Source organism: Sminthopsis crassicaudata, chromosome 2, assembly GCF_048593235.1.
Source record: "Sminthopsis crassicaudata isolate SCR6 chromosome 2, ASM4859323v1, whole genome shotgun sequence".
Classification (NCBI taxonomy): domain Eukaryota; kingdom Metazoa; phylum Chordata; class Mammalia; order Dasyuromorphia; family Dasyuridae; genus Sminthopsis; species Sminthopsis crassicaudata.
In genome coordinates, this window is record NC_133618.1 from 161,572,822 (window position 1) to 161,593,935 (window position 21,114).

The 21,114-nt window shown below is 40.2% G+C and overlaps 1 protein-coding gene across 3 annotated transcripts in view; it reads left to right on the plus strand.

The window, feature by feature from the left end:
- The first annotated feature begins 4,377 nt into the window (after positions 1–4,377).
- RRBP1 (ribosome binding protein 1) overlaps positions 4,378–21,114 on the plus strand; it is a 126,056-nt gene continuing 109,319 nt past the window's right edge. For all 3 annotated transcript variants that reach the window (XM_074287806.1, XM_074287807.1, XM_074287808.1), the window contains exon 1: positions 4,378–4,513. The gene's annotated coding sequence lies outside the window, so the exon portion shown is untranslated. The remainder of the gene's footprint in view (positions 4,514–21,114) is intronic.

Consider the following 21,114-nt stretch of genomic DNA (forward strand, 5'->3'; position numbering starts at 1 on the left):
CTTTGGATGATTCTGGAGCCAAAGAGTGGAAATACATCATAGAATTTAAAGCTAATAGGCCCTTCCAAGTTATCTAATAGAACTGAGATGAGATAATTGAGGCTTAGAGAAATTAAATGATTTATCTAAAACTCTAGAGGCAATATGTAATGAACCTGGCTTTGAATTTGGATCATTTGACCACAAATCTCTTTTCACAATAGAATGAACCCAAGATCTTATTTCAGCTTGGAAGCTAAAATGAAATAAAGGTATGACCATTAAGGCATCTAGTCCTGTTTTGACACCTTAGGCCAAACAGAATTCTCTGGAGTTATTCTTTTACTTAGAAATAATAACTCATTCCCTGTGGACTTGTCTACAAGATGAAAAAGAGAAATGTTGTGTAGGCATCGGGGAAACAGAGAGAGAAAGAAAGGTTTTCTCAGAGTAAGAAATCTTTTGTAAATGTTCTTTTCTCCATTGGTCTGTCTTCTTTTCTTCTGGGATTTAATTTGTCATATGTAATTTCAAAAGGAGGGGCAACAGCAATGTCAATAATGGTTCACAATTGTGTAAATCATTTGCCCTAATCCTAGCTACTATTTGTACCCACCTTGCAAAGGTAGATATCTCATCTTTTGCAAAGGCCATCTGCCATGGAAACCAATAATTTAAGAATTCAGGTTTGCTAAATGGCCAGGTGTTTTCCAATCCAAAATGCAATTGGAGTAGAGATAATATGTTTAAAATGCCTTACAAACAGTAAAGTACTAAATAAATGTCAATCATTATTATTATTATTATTATTGCTAATTACATTAATCAATCAAGAAGTACCAATTTTATGACAGGTGCTGGTGACAGGAAGACACAAATGAAACAAATTCCTGCCCTCAAAGAGCTTACATTCTACCAGGAAAACAGCAAGTATTTAAATAAGTACACACAAATTTGTATACACAATACAAGGAATTTGGGGAATAAGGCTGGGATCAGAAAAAGATTGATGTTAGGTGACTAAGTTTTGAAGTAAATAAGGGATTCTAAGAGATTGAGGTGAGGAGGGTTATCATTAGAGGTATGAGAGTTAACTAATACAAATGTTCTGAGATAGGAGATAATGTCATGTGTGAGAAAACAGCAAGGAATAGATGGAATAGATGCTTAACAGAGCTGTAAAGGTAGTTTGAAGCCCACTTGTGAAAAGGCTTTAAATACTTAACTGTTTACCACGGCTTCTTATCATAAAATGAGCTGGAGGAGGTAATGGCAATTAATATTTTTTATCAAGAAAATCCTAAATGAATTGACTTTCGTAATTGAAACAATTCAAAAACAGCCTTGGGATATAGCCACATTTGGGTGTTGGGAAATGAAGGATGATTCAGTAAAAGAAAGCTATAATTATTTTATTATTTTTGTTTTTATATATGTGTAGGAAGCCAGGGCCAGGAAGGGAATTATGATAGAAGAGAAAATCAAGATGATAGGAGAAAGGGAGAATATATATATTTTTTAAGTTTGCAGGTTTTAAGAACTAGGACTTTTGATGAAAGTAATAATAATAATAGAGAGGTGTCATTTATATACTGTATGTCACTGAGCTTTGCAAACTCCTTTCATTTGAGCTTTACAAAAATTCTGTGAGGTATGCATTGCAATTTCATCTCTACTTCGCAAATGAAGAAGCTCAGAGAGATTAAGTAATGTGTGCATGGACACATAGCCAATAAATATCTGAGACATAATTAAAATTCAGGATTTCCCAAGTCCAGCATTCTGTCCAGATTGGCAGACCAATAAAATGTTTCCTTGGATAGGTCATTGGGAAAGCTACAGTAGACCTATCATTTACTGTCATTGTGTTTCCTTTTGGCTTAGATAACTATTTCATCAAACAGAGGGCACATAGTAGGCACTTAATAAATGCTCACTGATGGACTGATTGAAAACTTATTTCAACTTGTTCATAATAAGATCTTGGTCTTGAGTAATAGGCTTCTGAATTCATACCTAGTGGAGTTTCATGGGCTAAGCAAGGTGGTACAGGGGATAGAGCATCAGGCAAACAAGTTCAAATCCTGCCTCAGGCATTGAGACACTTACTTTTATAGATATGTAAGGAGCCAGGACTTGGAAGTGGGGTGTAATAGAAATGGAAATCAGAGTAGGACCAGGAAGAGAGCAAGTCACTTACTCTGATTTGTCTAGTTTCTTCATTTGTAAAATGACTTGGAGAAGGAAATGGCAAACGATTCTGGCATCTTTGCCAAGAAAACCCCAAATGAAGACGCGAAGAGTTAGTTGGACCAGACTTAACAACAAAAGAGTTTCTCCGCGTCTCAAGATTTTGATAATTTATTATTAGCCTTGGAAATATAAGCCAATATAACCATACGTGATTGTTATCTAGCGTTCTCTCCAGTGGGTGAGCATTTAGGTGGGTCCCCAAGTTTATGCACAGATGATGACTTGCTCAAGTTTCTACCCGTTGGTGATACATCCAAGACCATTTACCCGGCTCTAGCGGTGGGCCTACGTCTATCCCCCTTTTAGGTTGTAGGGTGTGGAGAGGAAGGAACGAGACAAGAATGAAAACTGAAAACTAATAATTGACCGGAACCAACAGGAATCAGTGCTAAAATTAAAAACAGCCGTGCACTACCGCATTGTCAACTCCACCCTTCTCTGCTTCCCAGGGGCAATTATATTTTCCACAACTTGTATGATAACGAGTGATCCCGAAGAATATGTTAAAAGGAAATAGATCAGGCAGTATTCAAGAAAGAAAAAGAATGTAGAGGAGCTAGAGACGGTGAGACGTACATCTTGGGATCTTTGCACGACAAGCTTTTTCTGAAGGCCGGGGGTTGCTCAGCTAGGTGACGGCTAAAATCGAAGTGCTTCATGTGAGGACACAATCGATAAAGTGAGATTAGAAAACAGGCCTGAGATTATTTTAACTGAAAGACTTCAAAGTCTAAAGGGATCAGTTCTGCTTTTAAAACCCAACCAACGACCTTCATTAAGCACTAAGCTTTCTCAGCCCTGTGCCAGGGGCCCTGTGGAAAGCACGAACACGTAGCACTCTTTTTTACCTTGGGGGAAGCGGCTGGCTCCTGGTGCGCGGCGGACACTGGCATTTAGGTACTGACCTAGAATAAGCAGTGTAGTGTAGGAGCCGGTTTGCAAAGCACTTCACGTAAGATGCAGTCACATCCTGCCTTGGTTTGCTCATCTCTAAAATGGGAGTACTATTCCTTGGCCTAATTCCTTCCGCACTTTCTGGGACAACCAATCACATTTGTCCTGGGGAATTCTCCATCATTTCGACCGCAAGCCCCACGAAGGCAGGTGGTCCTTTGTGAACTTTCCCAAACCCTGGGCAGCGGGCACAGCGTCTTACACCAAGACGAGACTCAGTCTTCCCTGGGGGGAGGAGGGAGAGGGGGTGCCACTTTTCTGGGGAGTTTTATCCCGTTGAATAGCGCTTTCCACGCTAGGGATGTGTGGTGCAGGGGGACACGCTCGGGAACCACTGCCTCGTGGGGGCGCTGTGGGGCACCGCCCCAAGTCCGCTACCATCGCGGCTCCCCAGAGGGGCTGCCGAGGACCGAGGTCAGCGGCTTCTTCGGGCTGGGGGAAGCAAGGAGAAAAGGCTTGCTCCCTGCAGGCCCCCGGCCCTACTCGGGCTAAGCCGGCGCCAGGCCATGGCTGGGAGCAGGTCGGCGTTCCCGTCCCGGAGCACGAGGGTGCCGGGGGTGACGCCGGACGGATGCACTTTGGCTCCCACTCCCGCCCTCTTCCCCTCGGCGCCTTTGCACCCGGGGCCCTACTGCCTGGGGTAGCTTGCTCCCCTACGCTCCCTCCCATTTTTCCTCTCCCTCCTCGCCTCTTCTCGCGGCTCTTCCCCGCTCCCATTGGCCGCTGGGGGAAACCCTCCTCTCCGTCCAATAGTCGTGGCCTGCGGCCCGTTCGGCTCCAGCTGCCGGCTCTCTGAGTGGCCGGCGGCCGGCGGAAGTGGCGGGCCGGCGGCCAATGGGCGCGGGCCGGCCGATGAATGGCTGGTCCTGGGTGGAGGGGAGGGGGCGGAACGCAGGAGGCGGCGATCCGGCGGCGGCGACGGCGGCGGAGGCGGAGGGGGGGGGCAGGGGGCGTTCGCCAGCTCCGAGGCAGGAAAGTGCCACGACTCCACACACACCACACACACATACATACATACGTATACACACACACACACACACACACACACACACGCACGCAGCGCCGGGACGGGACCTGACTGGCGTGCAGCTGGGAGCGGGGAAGTCTGGGGAGGCGGCGGCGGCGGCGGCGGCGGCGGCGGGCGTGCAGCGGGCACTGCGGGGCGCTCGAGCGGCAGGCGGAGCTGCCTTCCTTCTCAGGGCTGGAGCGAGTGGCCGGCGCCGGCTCCTCCTCGTCGGGGCTTCTTTTCCCGTGACCGGCGGCGGCGGCGGCGTTGGCAGCATTAGGCGGAGGCGCCTCTTCCTAATTCCGGCTTCTCCTAGTGCAGGTAGGAAACTTCCCCCCGGGTTCGGCTGCTGCTCCTGCAGCCCGACCCTGCGGTCAGCCCCGGGATCTGGGAGGGGCGGGCGGCTCCCGGGCTTCTCGGACCTGGCGGACCCATTCCTCCCCTCCCCCCGGCCCGTCTCGGAGCGGTCATGCCCTCCTCCGTGGCTGTGGAGAGGGGCTCTCCGCCTCGGAGTGGCCGTGCCCCTCCTCACAGCCCGTGGCGAGGAGGCGCCGGGTCCAGAAGCGACTGAGCCCTGTCCTCGCTGGCCCCGGGGAGACGGCGCTTCTTCCCTGGCTATGAGCAGGGGTCTCTGCCCCATCCTCCCGGGCCTGTGGGGAGGGGGCGCCCCGTCTAGGGGCAGCTGTGCTCCCTCCTCCTCAGCTTGGGGAGGGGGCGTTCCTAACTCCGGGAAGGGGAGCAGAGCGCCCTCGGCGGGGTGGTCTGCTGGATGTCCCCCGGAGAGATGTGAGGGAGTGAAGGGGGCACGGGACTACCCTGCTGGCCCCCCAGGCCGCCCGGAGTGACACGTCTCCCGGCCTCTGCTTTCCCCGCCCTTTCTCGGCGGTGCTCGGGATGGGTACAGCGCACATGAGTTGGGGATCCCCCCCGGCTCACTTTTCCTCTCCCAGATCCCTCTCCTCCTTTCCGGGCCGCCCCCGGGGAGAAGGGCGAGGGAGAAGACCCCTGCGGGCCCAGGGGATGGGAGACAGGGGCGAATTCCTTAAAAAAAAAAAACCCAATGTCTTAGCCCGGCTGCTCCTGCATCGGCTGCCGGCGCGGGGAAGCCCTGGCCCCGCATCTTGCCGTCGGGCCAGCGCCGCTCCTCGGGTCCGAAGTTGAGGAAGAAAAGTTGGCCGGGGTTCTGTGTGGGCGGCCCCCCAGAGGGCCACGTTCACAGCTGGAAGAGGAAAGAGTTAAATTCGGGAGGCTGTAAAGATGACGTTGCCTAACTCCGGAGTCCTGGGACAGGATGGGGGGGTGGGGGCGCAGGGGAGGGGATGAGGTGGGGACTGGGGCGGAAGGGGGGAGGGACGGGGGCTTTGAATGAGAGACTCTGCTGGCAACCCGCTAATTCCTATTGCAATTTTCTTAGAGTTGGGGAGCTGGGGGTGGGGCAGCTGTAATCGGAGCAGCCTGTGGGGGGCGGGGGTTCCCTAGAAGCCGAGGAGCCGAGTTAGAAATCACGGCCTTGGCTCCTGGTGTCCCGCCTTAAGCTCCTTCAACTTTTCCTACCCTCTCCCCGTTGCCCGGGGCATCTTGGTATTGCTCCCCCTGGTGGCTGGGGTCGGCGCATCTGGGGGAGGGAGCCCTTTATCTCAGGGCCTCCCCCCACCCTTGGGCTCTTAAGGAAATGGAAAAGTGAATAAGTGTGTGTGTAAGAACAGCAGAAAGAGTTGGAGATAAGGTTTTGGTTGATGCCCAGGAAAGTCAGTAAGTGTTCAGTGAGTATTCACTTTGTGCCAGGAGCTGTGCTAATTCCTGGAGAGCTTCTCCTCTCCTGCCCTAACACCTTTTAATGCACATAAGTAAATGATAACTACGGAGAACCCGTTAGTGATCTGGCAGTGTTAAAGCTGTGTGGGACTAGAGATCTCTGGAAGCTCCCCAGCCGGGTTCTAATGAATGGTCATCTTATCCCAGTGTCTTAGGCAGACTGCTGTATTCAGGGCTTCGGTAAGTGGAAACAGCCATGAAGCCCTGGTGTCCCACACTGGCTCCGCCACTCGCTGCTTGTGTGACCGTGGCAGTCTTTCTGCACCTCAGTTTTCTGATTAGTGCAATAAGGGGATGTGCTCTTCGGCCCTCTCCAAACCCGAACATAAAATAACTGCTTAGTTCTGCCCGGGCCACTTCCCTTTCCTATTCCAAGACCTTCAAGATGGACAGAAGGGAGAGGAATACTTGAAACATAATCAAAACTTCATTGTTCTCACTCTTAAACCGTGCCTGACCCCCTATCCTGGGAACCTTCCACTTGCTGACTCTGACTGCCCCTAAGGAGTGTATGCAGGGACTTCTCCACACTCCAGATGCATTCTGTGTGAGGCACAATTATCCCTGACGCTGACTGCTTCACTTAGGAGAAGCTGGAACTGAAAAGGGCGCTGCTGTGACCTTGAGCAAGTAATTTAAACCTCAGTTTCCTTACTTGTAAAATGGAAAAGATATTATCTGCCCTGCCTGCCCTCACTGTGTTGTTATGCAGATCAGATGATAATGTATGCCAAAGCTTTGGGAATTCATAAAATGTATGTAATAAAGTATTATAACTTGGAGAAGATCCAAGAAGGCTTGTGCAGTACCTAGGAAATGAAACTGAATGAATTTTCTCCTGGATCCAGTCCAATCACCTTTGCTTCCTTTACTTTCCAATTTTTCACTTTTTATTCCTTTCCTTTGGAAGAGAGGGGAGTAGAAAAAAGGGAACTCCTGGGCCACTTGCCATCCACCCCCCCCCCCAGGTTATATGTGAGCTTGTATTCCAGTCAGAAGTCTGGAGAATTTCTTAGTCTGGGACCATCTCCTCCTTCCACCCCACCCCCAAATTTGTTTTTTTCTTTCTTTTTTCTGGAACTTTGAAACTTTGAGTCAGGCTTAAGTTTATAATCCCAAACTCTGAAAGAAGTTTTAAAAGATGTAGATCTGCCTTCAAACTACAAGGGACCCTAGAAAGGAAGGTTTAAGATTTTTTAAGTAGACAACCTGACCTCAGAGTTAGGAAAACTTGGATTCTTATTCTACTTCTGACATGTGTATTAGGCTCTGTGCCTCTGGACAAGTTACTTAACCTCTCACTCCCCTAGACAACTCTCTAAAACTATACTGTGCCAGTCTGTTTTGGTAGAAGTAACTCTCCTGCTAAGAGTTCCCAAAGAGAAGAAATAGAAAATCTGGTCTAAATACACACAACATACTGAAAATGTATCTGTGTCTCAGAACTTCTTGGCTTCCCTCCTTTCCCTATCTTTCTGACTAAGTTTGCTTGAATTTTGGCCTCATGCCTACTCCAGGAAGGGTGATACCAGGTTGCACAGAGGAGAAGCTTTCCTAGTGGGTATGTATGTTGTCAAGGAGGGGAGTGGGGTCTAGGTTATTTGCTAGTCACTAAGGATTCTTTGCAAGGCTTTATGTTTGAGCCAATTCCTTCTCTGTAGTTGCCACTGATAATCTGACATTCTATAAACAGAGTAAGCAGTTGTAAGGACAAGTGTCAAGCTGGGATTGTTTTAGGGAGAGAGGATAATTGTTTTAAGTAAATCAAAAGCATTAAGTATATCTAAAGTCACATTTGAGCAATTACCTCTTTTTGAAATGAACCTTGTTTGGACAGCCTGTAATAATGATAAAGTTAACTTAAATTGTGGAATGTAAGTTGCCTACTTGAGATATTGGTTTATTCTGCCTAATGAGATTCCTTCAAAAATTTTGAGGATCCTGAATAATTCTTTTTTAACTTTTCAACTATTCTTTTAAACTAAATCAGCAATTCTAAACTTTTTTGGCTTAAGATCTCTTTATACTCTTAAAAATTATTGAGGACTTCTCCCCCTTGATATTTATGACATTACAAATAAAAATATCTTAGAGTCATCATAAAAATAATTTTTACATTGAAAACCCCCCATAAGATATTAGGGATACTCAAGACCCTTGACTACACTTGGAGAACTGCTGATTTGAAACATTTAGACTAAAATGACCAGGATATGGATTCCATATCAGGATTCCAAGGCTGCATAATACTTCTATCAAAACACTTTTAAGGAGCTGGGAATTAGATAAAGTGGAATATTGACAGCTAGTGGTAGAGTGAGTGAATAGAACTCCTGACCATTGTCTGACACTTAGCAGTTGTGTATCCCTGGGCAGGTTACTTAATTTCTGTTTTCCTCAGTTTGTTCAACTGTTAAAACTGGTAATAATAATAATAATAATAGTTCATACCTCACAGAGTTTGTTGTAAGAATCAAATAAAATAATATTTGTAAAAAGCATTTAGCACAATGACTGGCACATAGTAGGCACTTTATAAATGCTTACTCCCTCCCTTTTCCTGCCCCAGATCAGAATTATAATTCAGAATTGAATCAATATAATTCAGAATGGAATCCCTTAAGGTGTCTAGTTACTTTGCTTTCTTTTTGAAAACCTTCTGTTTGAAAGTATTAATGACTAAACAATTGTTAACATGCAATTCCACTTGTTCTGAGACAAGCTAATATTTGTATTTGTTTTTGCAAAAATCCTGAACATAAAGCAATCAATTAGAATATATTAAGTTCCTACTTTGTGCCAGACATTAATCTGGGTGCTTGGGATTCAGGTTTAAGTAGGAAGCAAGCCAGGCAAACAGTGAAAAGCAAAGGGTAGTATAAGAATCAGATTTTTAGATACCATATTCTTTTTTGGATTAATGATTTTATTGTTATAAGGAGTTCTCTGAAGACAAGACACTCCTGCTAATGCAGAACTACACCTGCTCTATAATACATAATCTTAGAGATTAGATTATTTACCTGGGGTCACAAAGTCGCTGTGTGTCAAGTGTGGAACTTGAACTTAGGTCTTCTACTTATTGACTGAAGCATAGTGTCTCTTGTCTCTTTATACATTTAAAATCTCTTAGACATTTTTGGAGTAAAGCATTACTGCTTAAAAAGGAAAAAAATAAAGAAACAAACCATTGCTTTAATTACCATTAGTGCCACTGAGGCAGTACAGGTTAATGGAAAGAATGCTGTTGAATTTGGATTTTGGAAAACCCTGGTTCTAGTATATACACTTATTATCACTGGCCTTTCTGAGTTTCAATTTCCTCATCTGTAAACTGAAGGTAATAACTGTAGAACTTAGCTCACTAGTGGTTAAAAAGATCAGATGAGAAAATGCATGTTAAGACATCTTTGTAAAACTTTAAATTGTTTTGTGTCAGTTATTGCCTCAGTTATCTCCTCTGTAAAAAAAGAGGAGTTTTATAAGTCCTCTTTAGCTCTCTGTTTCTACTGATGATGTGAATAAAGACAGATCATTTAATCTCATGAATTTGTTTCCACCTCAGAACAGAAAGGAATAAACATATTTGCACAAGCTACGCTACAGGGTAATTGTGAAATATTTGCCATCATATAGTGCTATATAAATGATTAAAAGACAACACTTGAAGAATTTTATTTTATCCATGCAAATATTCTACCTCTAGGGACGCAGGTCACTGCCCCTCATCTTGTTGATCTGTTGAAGCCCAAAGGACTCATCACATGGTATCAGTGGGCCTCTCCAGTCTTAGCTAGGCTGAGGCTCAAAAAACATAGTCATTCCACAAATCTGATTTTGAAGAAGCCTTTTCAGTTTCGTCAGACTTGTCAAAGTATCTGTTTTGCTGTCATATTTTCTAGAATATCCTACTGCCAACTTTGATCCATGATGTTCCTTAGTACTCCCATGCCTGAACGTACAACTTCCTTATCACCTCATAGAGGTCCTTTAACACAGAACTCACACATTTTCTTTGTCAGCTTTTTCATGATCCCCCTCAAATGCTAGTATTTTCTCTTTACCTGACTTTTAATGGTATTTTAATGGCTTTGTATGTTTATCATTATTCACTTTAATATTTATTCTGTATTTTTCTTTCATGTGCTTGTTTCTCCCATTTGAATGTAAGCCTTTTGTTAAGTAATGATTGTTTCATTATTTGTACTTTTATCAGTGCTTAATATAATGCCTGGCACATAATAGATGCTTAATAAATATTTGTTGATTGATGAGAACCTTAAATAAGTTTTAGAAATGTGAGTTATTACCCTTTTAGGGGCTTATGAGTTAAAACAAACACCACTGACATATAGCAACATAGAAGACATATAGATGAAGAATAAATACAGATAATAAACAGCTGACATATGACCAGATATTTATCTGGTATCTAGAACTGTTCAGTGAAGAATACAACAAAGAATGTTTACCAATTTTGGGGTTGAAACAAAGCAGGGAGGGAAGACTAGGCCACTGACTGGGCTGACAGTCAAGATTCAGGAAGATCTTGATAAGCTAAAATATTGAGCTGAATCTAATGAGGTGAAATTTAATAGGGGTAAATGTGAAGTCTTAGACTTGCACCTGTGAAGTTTTTTTTTTTTTTTTTTTTTTTTTTTTAATCCCAAATGGGGAAGACTTAGACAGCAGTTTGTAAAATTTCCGGGATTTTTAGTAAACTACAAACTCAGTATGAGTCAAAAGCCAAGAAAACCAAAGCAATTTTGGACTGTATTATGACAAACACCCTGTCCAGGTGATAGTTTTGTTGAACTCTGCCCTGGGCATGCTGCATCTGGAGTAATTTGGATTCAGTTCTAAGTGCCCTTGTGTTTTATGAAAGACATTTCGCTCAAGCAACAACGTTTGTTAAGCATTTAGTGTGTACCAAGTACTGTAAGTGCTGGGAATACCAAAAAAAAGTTTAAAATAGTACTTTCTCTCTAGGGGCTAGTCTAATGGGGAAACAACATATACATAAATATGTATATACCAGATGCCTACCGAGCAGAAGGAGGGAGTCCTTTGAGGGGAAAATATAAGCAGCTATTAAGGGCTACAACTGAGTCTTGAAGAATTGTAGAAGGCACAGGTGAGGAGGATATGCATTTTAAGTATTGGGATCAGACAGAATAAAGGCAGAAAAAAGGGAGATGGCATGTTTTGTATAGAATAAATAGCCCAAAATGTCTCCATCATAAAGAATGTGGAAGGGAACAATTATTATAAGTTTACCCTGTCCCCTAGAAGGTGCATGGGACATTTTCTAAGACCAATTAAATATGCAATCATGTTGTTCTCAAGAAACAAATTTTTTTAATTGTAAAGAAATAATAAAATGTTTTTCATTGTTTTAAAACGTCTGTTTTTGTGTTTTATAATATACATAATATTAGTACAATATTACATACCTGTAAAATTTTTACAGCTAGGGGTTCATAATCTAAAAGTTTGGAGACCTCTGATTTACATGACTCACCCTGGAAGAAATTTGATGATTGATGATTTGGAGAATGTCCAAAGGAAAGCAGCCAGGATGGTGAAGACCTTGAGAGCTTGGCAATATGAGAATCTCTTGAATAAACTGGGAATAATTTGCCTGGAGATGAAAAGATTGGATGCAGGAGTTTGTCAGCCAAAGTTGTGTATTTGAAGGCTATTTTCTTGGTTTAACCACAGGACAGAATCAAGAGTGTTCAAGTTGGCAAGAGGCAAATTCCAGGCATAATATAATAAAAAACTTGTTAATATATCAGAGCTGTCCAAAAGTAGAGTTGACCTATTTTTGCATCATGAATCCCTTTAACGTTTTGGTGAAGCCTATGTATCTCTTCTCAGGATATATTTTTTAATATTCATAATGGAAGAAAATACTAAATTTTAGTTGTAAATAGTGAAAATAAAGATGTAATTATCTTTCTCATTTATTTTCATGAGTTCCCTCAAATTTGTTCAAGGACTCCTTGGAAGTCTCTGAATTCCATATAAAGAAACCCTGTCCTCGATACAATGAGCCATTGAAATTTCTTGAGTAGAATAGTGAAATGATTAGACCTGAATTGTAGGTAGATGATTTTGGCAGCTACCTAAATGGGGCAACTATGAAGGAGAATAGATTGGAAAGGGGGTAAACTAAAAGCAGGGACACCAGTTAGGTCTAAGATAGCTACTGCATTCACAGGTGAGAAGTTTTTAATGGCTTGAACCATGATGCTGTTTGTGCAAGTGGTGAAGGTAAAGGGACAGAAGGGAAGAAATGTAAGGTGAAGAATCAATAAGATTTGGTCTCTGATTGGAAATAAGGACTGAAAGAAAGGGAAGAGCTGAGGATTATTGCCAAGTCCTGCTGTGGAGGAATAGAAAGATAAGAGATTCTAATACTGTGTATGATTGAGACCTTAATTTGGTTTTGCTTTTCTTCTTATTCCTACACCTATCTCGATTTCAATTAGGTGAATGACTCCCATAGAGTCAGTGAAAGAAAAATGGGAAAAAAGCAGTCCTTAACCACACAGGCCAGTTACCAGTTGGGCTTCTGTTTCTTTGCCTGCTAATTAGGGATAATCTTCCAGACTTTAACTTACAAGCTGCTTTTAGAAGGTGGTTTTGAAGTAATGTGTGTAAAGTGCTTTGTTATTTATAAAACATTCTATAATCCTTGATTCTTTACTGTGGTGTTTTCAGTTGCTGAATACCTTAGTGGATTCCTAGAATGGGTGCATCAACTCAATTGATTTTAAGTCTGCTTTAAAAAAAAAAATTAAATGATATTAAGAACAATATTGAATATTGGTATAGCTTATTCAAGTTCACTTGGTAAATCACTTTGTTTTAATGCATAAAAGACTTGCCACATCCAGAATGGAATCTATTATTTCTCTCCCTCAAAAACAAAATTAGCTCTCTTCCTGAATTCTTTATTTCTTTCAACATAACCAAAATTTTTTAGTCCCCCCAAATCTGGGTCACAACCTCAAAATCATCCTTGACTCTTCGTCTTCCTTTTTTTCCCTTCCTTCCATATCCAATAAGCTGGCAAAATTAATTCTGTGTCCATGAAAATCTATATTCTGCACTTGAATCATCACTCTATTTCTAGCACTCATCACTTCTTGCTTCACTATTAAAGTAGCCTCTTAATTGGTCCCCTGTGCCCCTGTTCTCTCTAAACTTCAGTCCATCTTCTATATAGCTACTAAGTTGAGCTTTTTAAAGTTCAGTTCTGACCATGCCATTCTGCTGTTAAAGAAGCTTCAGTGGTTCCCTATTGCTGTAGGATCAACATGATGTAATGGATAGTGTGCTGGATTTGTATTTGGGAAAGCCTCAGGTTCAAGCCCTGCCTCAGTTTCCTTATCTCTAAAATGGGACTTATTTCCCATTACATTGCCTCACATGCTTATGTTCTTTCCAGACTGGTTTACTTGGTATTCTCTATGTGTAGTTTTCTGTATCTGACCACACAGATTAATCCCCATCCCTGGCATACTTTCCCATCTCACTTAAGTTTTACCTTCTCTTGGAGTTCTGAGTAGCATTCCAAATTCTTCTCGTGTGACTACCTAATAGAAGTCTCTACTGATCCCTTCCCTTACCATATACTTAATGTATATGTGTAATATTGCATTTCCCCCCAAAAAATCATTTTGAGTTGCTTATTTGTACATATTGTTTTTTCCAGTAAAATGTGAGCTTTTATTTATTTATTTATTTTTATTTTTACAGAGATTTTATGCATTTTCCAGCATTGACAATTGCAAAACCTTTTGTTTCAACTTTTTCCCTCCTTCCCCCCCCACCCCTTCCCCCTGATGGCAGGTTAACCAATACATGTTAAATATATGAAAGCATAAGTTAAATACAATATATGTATAAATGTCCAAACAGTTATTTTGCTGTATAAAAAGAATCGGACGTTGAAACAGTGTACAATTAGCCTGTGAAGGAAGTCAAACATGCAGGAAGACAAAAATATAGGGATTGGGAATTCTATATAGTGGTTCATAATCAACTCCCAGAGTTCTTTCACTGGGTGTAGCTGGTTCAGTTCATTACTGCTCTCTTGGAACTGATTTGTCTCATCTCATTGTTGGAGAGGGCCTTGTCCATCAGAATTGATCATTGTTGTTGAATTATATAATGATCTCCTAGTCCTGCTTTCACTCAGCAGCAGTTCATGTAAATTTCTCCAGGCCTTTCTGAAATCATCCTGTTGGTCATTTCTTACAGCAATAATATTCCATAATATTTGTATACCACAATTTATTCAGCCATTCTCCAATTGATGGACATCCACGTAGTTTCCAGTTTCTGGCCATTACAAAGAGGGCTGGCACAAACATTCTTGCACATACAGGTCCCTTTCCCTTCTTTAAGATCTCTTTGGAATATAAACCCAGTAGTAATGCTGCAAAGGGCTATGCACAGTTTGATAACTCTTTGAGCATAGTTCCAAATTGCTCTCCAGAATGGCTGGATGTATTCATACTTCCACCAACAATGTATCACTGTCCCTGTTTTCCCACATCCCCTCCAACATTCTGCATTATCTTTCCCTTGCATTCTAGCCAATCTGACAGGTGTGTAGTGGTAACTCATAGTTGCATTGATTTGCATTTCTCTGATTACTTATGACTTGGAGCATCTTTTCATATGGCTAGAAATAGTTTCAATTTCTTTGTCTGAGAATTGCCTGTTCATATCCTTTGACCAAAATGTGAGCTTCTTGAGAGCAGCACCTAATTATTTTTTTTTTCTTTGTAACTCTAACACTTGGCATATTGCCTGGTATGGAGTAGGTGCTCTTTGTATGATCTTTATAAAGCCTTTAAAGGTGTTGAAAATCCTATAGTGGTTTTAGAATAATGGAGATATTTGGTGACATTAGAAAAGAAACTTAAATGTAAATTTAAATAAATGTCTTTTGAACCAAGTAGTAGTTTGTGGAAAAGACAGGAGGCATATGTATGTCATAGATAAAAAGCATGTGTAAATAGTTAAAAGTTTCCTTTCCTTTCTTCTTCATTGTAATTTTATTTTTGTGTGAACTCCAAATATCTCCTTATACAAAGAAGTTGAGGAAAAATATATAGAAAAAGGTGTGTTGATCCAGGATGATGTCTAGCTCAGTGGTATCTTAGTCAAATAGAAACCTTAGATTGGACATCTGGTCTGTTTGAGTGAGGACTTCACAACCAGTGAATTGTGATGTATATCTTTTATGGTAGCCAGCACAACTCATCTGTCTTCCACGTAGTTGTACTCTAGAAGAACTCCTACTGCTAGCTTATGTTTATAACCTTTTGCAGTTACAAAGTATACTGTGCCATTTGATTCTTAAAACAACTTTATGAAGTAGACAATTCAGTATTTCAAGGATTGGTGATTTCATTCATGAGAGTACCTTCCTACTAGTGCAGATTGTAACATACCTTTGCTTTTAAAATATTGTTTTATGACTGGCGATTCTTCCCAAATCATTCCCCAACCTTCTGCTGCTGATATTTTGAGACTAGTAGTTAGAGTTTGAAAGGAGGACCTTACAGTCTTCCTAAAGTCAACCTCATTTGGCAGAAGTAACTTAAGCCCAGAGATGTTAGATCAGTGACTTTGCTTCACTGTGTTGTTAAGTAGTGAGGTTTTCTGACTCTAAGACTAGTGTCTTTTCCACTCTATTATTCTGTCTGGCATCTTGAAATATAAATGTGCAATTTTGTTAAATATTACCACTCTCATCCCCACCTTCTCTACTCTTCCATTTCTCTGAATTTTGAATAACTATTATTGTGCACACATTTGTTTTACTGAAACATATTTTTGATTTCTGGTGGTACTTAATATTTTAAATTTAATTTAAAGCAAAGAATCATTAAAACAACATTCATAACTGGAAAAAAATTTATAGTTTGTAGAAATCAATGAAGTCTCCCATTGATAGATTAAAAAAATTTAGTAATTGTTTTACTTTTTGAGGTAGGTGGCAGAGCTTTACAAAGGTCCTTTATATTATGCTGCCAACCCCCTCACATTTTTCTATCAAAGGATTCCTTTGAATTTGGAGTATGATGAAAAGGTCAGTGATAAAAACAGCTCAGAGTTGACAAGGTCATGTGATGGGAGTAAAGGTATATTAAAATACTTTTCTAATTCTATTCCTCATCTAATTTCTTATTACATCTCCTGATAAAGTCCTGATCTAAGTTAAGAGTCTTGGATACTTTCTGGATACAGGGTAACTGCTTCTCTTTAGGTAAAGCTAAAAAGAATAATGCATGTGAAAGCATTTTTGTCAAAAGGAGACACTAGAGGGGCCGCTAGGTGGCGCAGTGGATAGAGCACCAGCCTTGAATTCAGGAGGACCTGAGTTCAAATCTGGTCTCAGACACTTAACACTTCCTAGCTGTGTGACTCTGGGCAAGTCACTTAACCCTAGCCTCAGAAAAAAGGGGGGAAAAAAAAAGGAGACACTAGGGAAGCTGTAATGCTTGTTTCCTTTTAACACATACCTACAATTATGTTAACAATACAATCTTAACTCCATAAAATAGATTTCCTTTAACTTATGGCATATGATAAAAATAACATGCTTGAAGTAGAGTAAATCTTGATCATTCATAAATAAACTAATTGATGCTTAAGGCTTAAGTTCTATTTCGGAAGAAACAGTTTTGTCAGTGGGATTCACTCATCAAAGAGTTTTTGAGAAGGGCCAAATGAAATAGGCAATGTGAATATGGTTTTTTTAAAGGGTCAACTTCATATTTTCTCTTGACCATAAATTTGAGTAAAAAAACAACAGCTTGGAGTCAGATATGAGAAAATTTTAGTATAGTGCACTCACAAGTGATTCTTTTCTTCACTAGAAATCCTTAAAGAAACATCTATCAGTTTTCTCTCCAAATTGTATTGAATTAGTTGATTTCCACTCCTCACTCTCACATCACATATCTACCCCACTGCCAAATCTTGCTATTTCTACCTTTACAGTATCTCTCCTATACACTTCTTTATTTCCACTCACACAATTGCCACCCATGTTCAGGCCTTCCTCTTTCTTTTGCCTGGTCTATTATGAGTTTTCTAAATTGTTTCCTTGCCTCAAATCTCTTACCTCTCCATTATTTCTTCCCATATACTTGACAAAGTGATTTTCCAAAAATGTAGGGCCTGATAAGTCATTTTCCGACACAGTAAATTAGAGTGTGAGCTCCTTGGGAACAGGGACTATTCTTACCTCTCTGTGCTGAGTGCCAGCACTTAGTAGATGCCTGGCATATTAGTTTGTTATTCAGTTTTGCCCAGTTTTTTTTTTAATTCCATAGGAGTTTTTCTTGGCAAAGATGTTAAGTGGGTTTTGCCATTTCCTTCTCCAACTCATTTTACAGATGAGAAAACTAAGACAAACAGGATTTTGTTAGCTATCCAGGATCACATATCTAGTGTCTGAGGCTGTATTTGAACTCAGGAGGATGTCTTCCTGACTTTAGGCTTAGTGCTCTGTACACTGCTCTACCTAGCTACCCTACCTGCAAATATAAGCAAGCTTTTAATTAAGGCTTTTTGTTTGGCTGATTTATTTCTTAGACACAGCCATACCAAATTTTTTTCCTCACCTTAAATTTAAATATCTGCCTTCACTTTGGAATATCATATCTATTTGAAAGCTTGAGATTCATAATGGGATTTTTGAGTATCATCTCTTTTTAGATTTGTAATTTTCTCTTTAAGTTAGAAGGTGGTTCAAATACAACTAAGAAGTTTTAAGCTTTGTTTCATTTAAGTATTGCCTTTGAAGAGTAGAAGTTTCTGATTAATTGAAGTTGCTACCTGAAAAACATGGAAACATGTAAGTTTTCTTATTGTAAGATATTGATAGTTTTCTTTTGGATCTTTTTGGAACTTGTCAAATTGGATTACTTTAAGTTGCTATATTTTCCATTTTCTTGTTCACTTTTCTGAAATGCCTTTATTTATTTATTTATTTTAGTCAGGGTGGGTCATTATTGTGATTTAAGTATGACAGCATGCTTTAGTGGAAAGAGCTTCACTCAGGAAATGATTCTGGCAATGATTTACAACTTGCCATATGACTTTGGATAGTCCATTTAACCTCTTCATTTTGTCATCTATTAACTGTAAATAATATTTATACTATCTATGGGCATTGCAGAGTTATATTGAGGAAAATACTTTATAAATAAAAAAGATGTGAATAAGTGAAAAAGCCTTTGTTAAGCTCTTACTACATGCCAAGCATTGTGCTAAGGGCTAGGGATATAAGTAGAAAGGTCAAAAGTCTTTGCTCTCAAGAACCTCACATTTTATTTGGAAGACAAGATATAAGACAGTTCTGGTGTAAATTGGATGGAAAAGTCCAGAAGTCCTAAGGGTGGTACAATTTGGCTTATAGAAGTTTAGATGATAGTAGTTAGAGGATCTTACTTATGTTCTAGGCAGGTAAATTGACAAAATGTGGAAGTTTATCATTTCACTGGAATGATTATAGTTGATGACTATGTGCTCATCCAAGTTGTGAGGAGCATTGTGTATTTGGATGTGGTAGAGTGAGCTGAAGGGACCAATCTATTGTCTTTGGGAAGAGAAGAGTGAGTTTGAGAGACTGGGGTTTGAGTTATGTCTCAAAGGAATGTAGGTGAAAGATGAGCCATGAGGGTTGGCTGAAGGTCTGCCAATGATGTCTGTCATGCTGTCCACAGAGTTCTTGGTGGGGGTGAATGAGTAGAAGAAACAGCTTCCCATCTTGCCTTCCATTGTTCTTGGAAGATTTATAAGTTAGACTAGAGAAACTGCTTTCAGACTGAGCCTAGGAGGCTTGAGAGTAATCTAGTACTTCCTTTATTGTTTATTCATTATAGCCTTAGTCTTGATGCAATTATGTAATGCATGCATTTCTACTAAACTCTTATGATCTACAAATCTGTTTTTGAATTACTAGGATGCAGATTTTCATCTAATACTGATCCTTTAAAAAAATCAAATTTAAAAAAAGAATAAAAGGAGGGGCCTTTTATGCTTTTTTTTTTTTTTTAACATGGGATATGCTTATATGACTGGCTTAGACCATCATCTCTCCTGGTTATTATATGGCAATATAATATCTTTCAGTAGAATAATTAGAATCCTTTTAACAGATAATTAATGAATTTCTCTGTGTAAGAGACTATGCGAGGTAATAATAATAAAATCTGTCATATAGTACCTTAAGGTTTGTAAAGTGCTTTTGTGCATCTTATTTAGTTCTCACAACAGTCCTTTGAGATAGGTGCTGTTATTATTTGCATTTTACAAATAAAAAAACTGAATCTGAAAGGGTTTAACGGGTTTGCCCATGTTCACACTAATAGCTGAGAAAGGATTTGAACTCAGATCTTCCTAACTCTGTCTTAACTCTCTCTGTTACATCATTTAACTTTCTAGACTAACCCGGGTGGAAGGAGGGGAGTGGGAAATGTTAAAATGATTATTTACAAACCTTTTCAGAAGGAAATAAAAAGTATCCTTCTTAACTAAGGCATTAATCAGATCATTTGATATTTCTTGTCCATTTTATCTGTGAAAGTAGCAATAATGATTTATGACCCTAATTTCCAAGGTCTGTTATTTATATTTATTGGAATTATAATGATTCTAGAACATTTTTAGTTACTTCAGAAGACCTACATTATCACAACATTACTACTACATATAAGCATTTTAAAAGACTTTTAAGTTCAAAGTACTTGGATAGATGATGGGAATACAAAAAGAAAACTGGCCTTGCCCTTACAGAGCTTTTATACACAGCAAAATCTGAGCAGAAAAAACATTAACTACTAAGGATATCAGGAAGAGCTTCCAATGGAAGATGAAACATCTACTGAGCCTTGACAGAAAGCTTGATTTCTAAAAGGAGGGGAGAGAAGAGAATGTTTTCCAACTTGTGCAAGAGAGGCCACAGGACAGCAAATTTAGTCTTTTGGGATGAGAGGAATATTGTTCTGGAAGTCTCAAGAGTCAGACTACAAATTATGAACGACTTCACATGCTAAACTGAAGAGCACTTATTTTAATCCTAATGGAGGGGGAAAAGAGCCTTTGGGACTTCTTAAGTAGGGGAATGACACATGGGTACTTTGGGAAAATTTAGTGTACTTGCTATGTATAGGATAGATAGGAGAGAGAAGACTTTGGAAGACAGGCTCCTAATGAGGAGCTTTTTCCATTAAGTACTTCAGGTGATAGATGATGAGCTCAAACCTGCTTCCCAGTAGCTATTTTGTATGTAGCATAGTGAATTTCCCAGAACCCAAGAGTTCAAACAATCTTTTTTTTATTAAAATCATATTCTGCTCTCTCCTTCTTCCCTCTCTAACCAGTTTGAAAACAGTTTAGAGGATAAAACCCAAAAAACGTTGGGGTAAGAAAGTTAAAAAGCAAGCCACTAAGCTTGAGGCTTCTCCTGAATAAGTACCTTACCGAACTGTTTAAGAACTACTTCTTATTGACAAGGCCCACAGATCAGGGTCCTAGATCAATCCACCTGAGAGCTAAATTAACCCTTCCTTCCTTAGTTTCAGCATCACAACTCCCTTACTTCTGAGATCCAGAGCTGAGATTGTGGGAGAGTAGCTTCTCAGTTCATCAGTGTCTTGACCTACAGCAACCTGTGTTTTGAATGTTCAAATGAAGAGAAAGGAATATAGTTGAGAAATAAAGCATTGGTAGAATGGATGATATGTAGCAGCTGATGAGATGTTGAAGAGTAAGGAGAGAGGGAAGTGTAGCCTGAGGTTTTCAAGTTTGGACCTGTAAAATTGTTACTGTTGAAAAGTTTTAGTTATTTGAAGTATTGAGACATAAATAATTTCTGTTGATATTATCTCTCTCTGAATCTAAAACGACCTAGGAAATGTAATTATGGACTCAAAATAGAGCATCTCTTATTTGTAGTGTTTTAATATTTATTTAAAATGGAAAGTAAAATTGTTCCTTTAATGTAAGAAGATTTAATGAATTTTAATTTTAATTTTTAAATTTTAAAAAAGGAGTTATTTTAGGCATCTTTA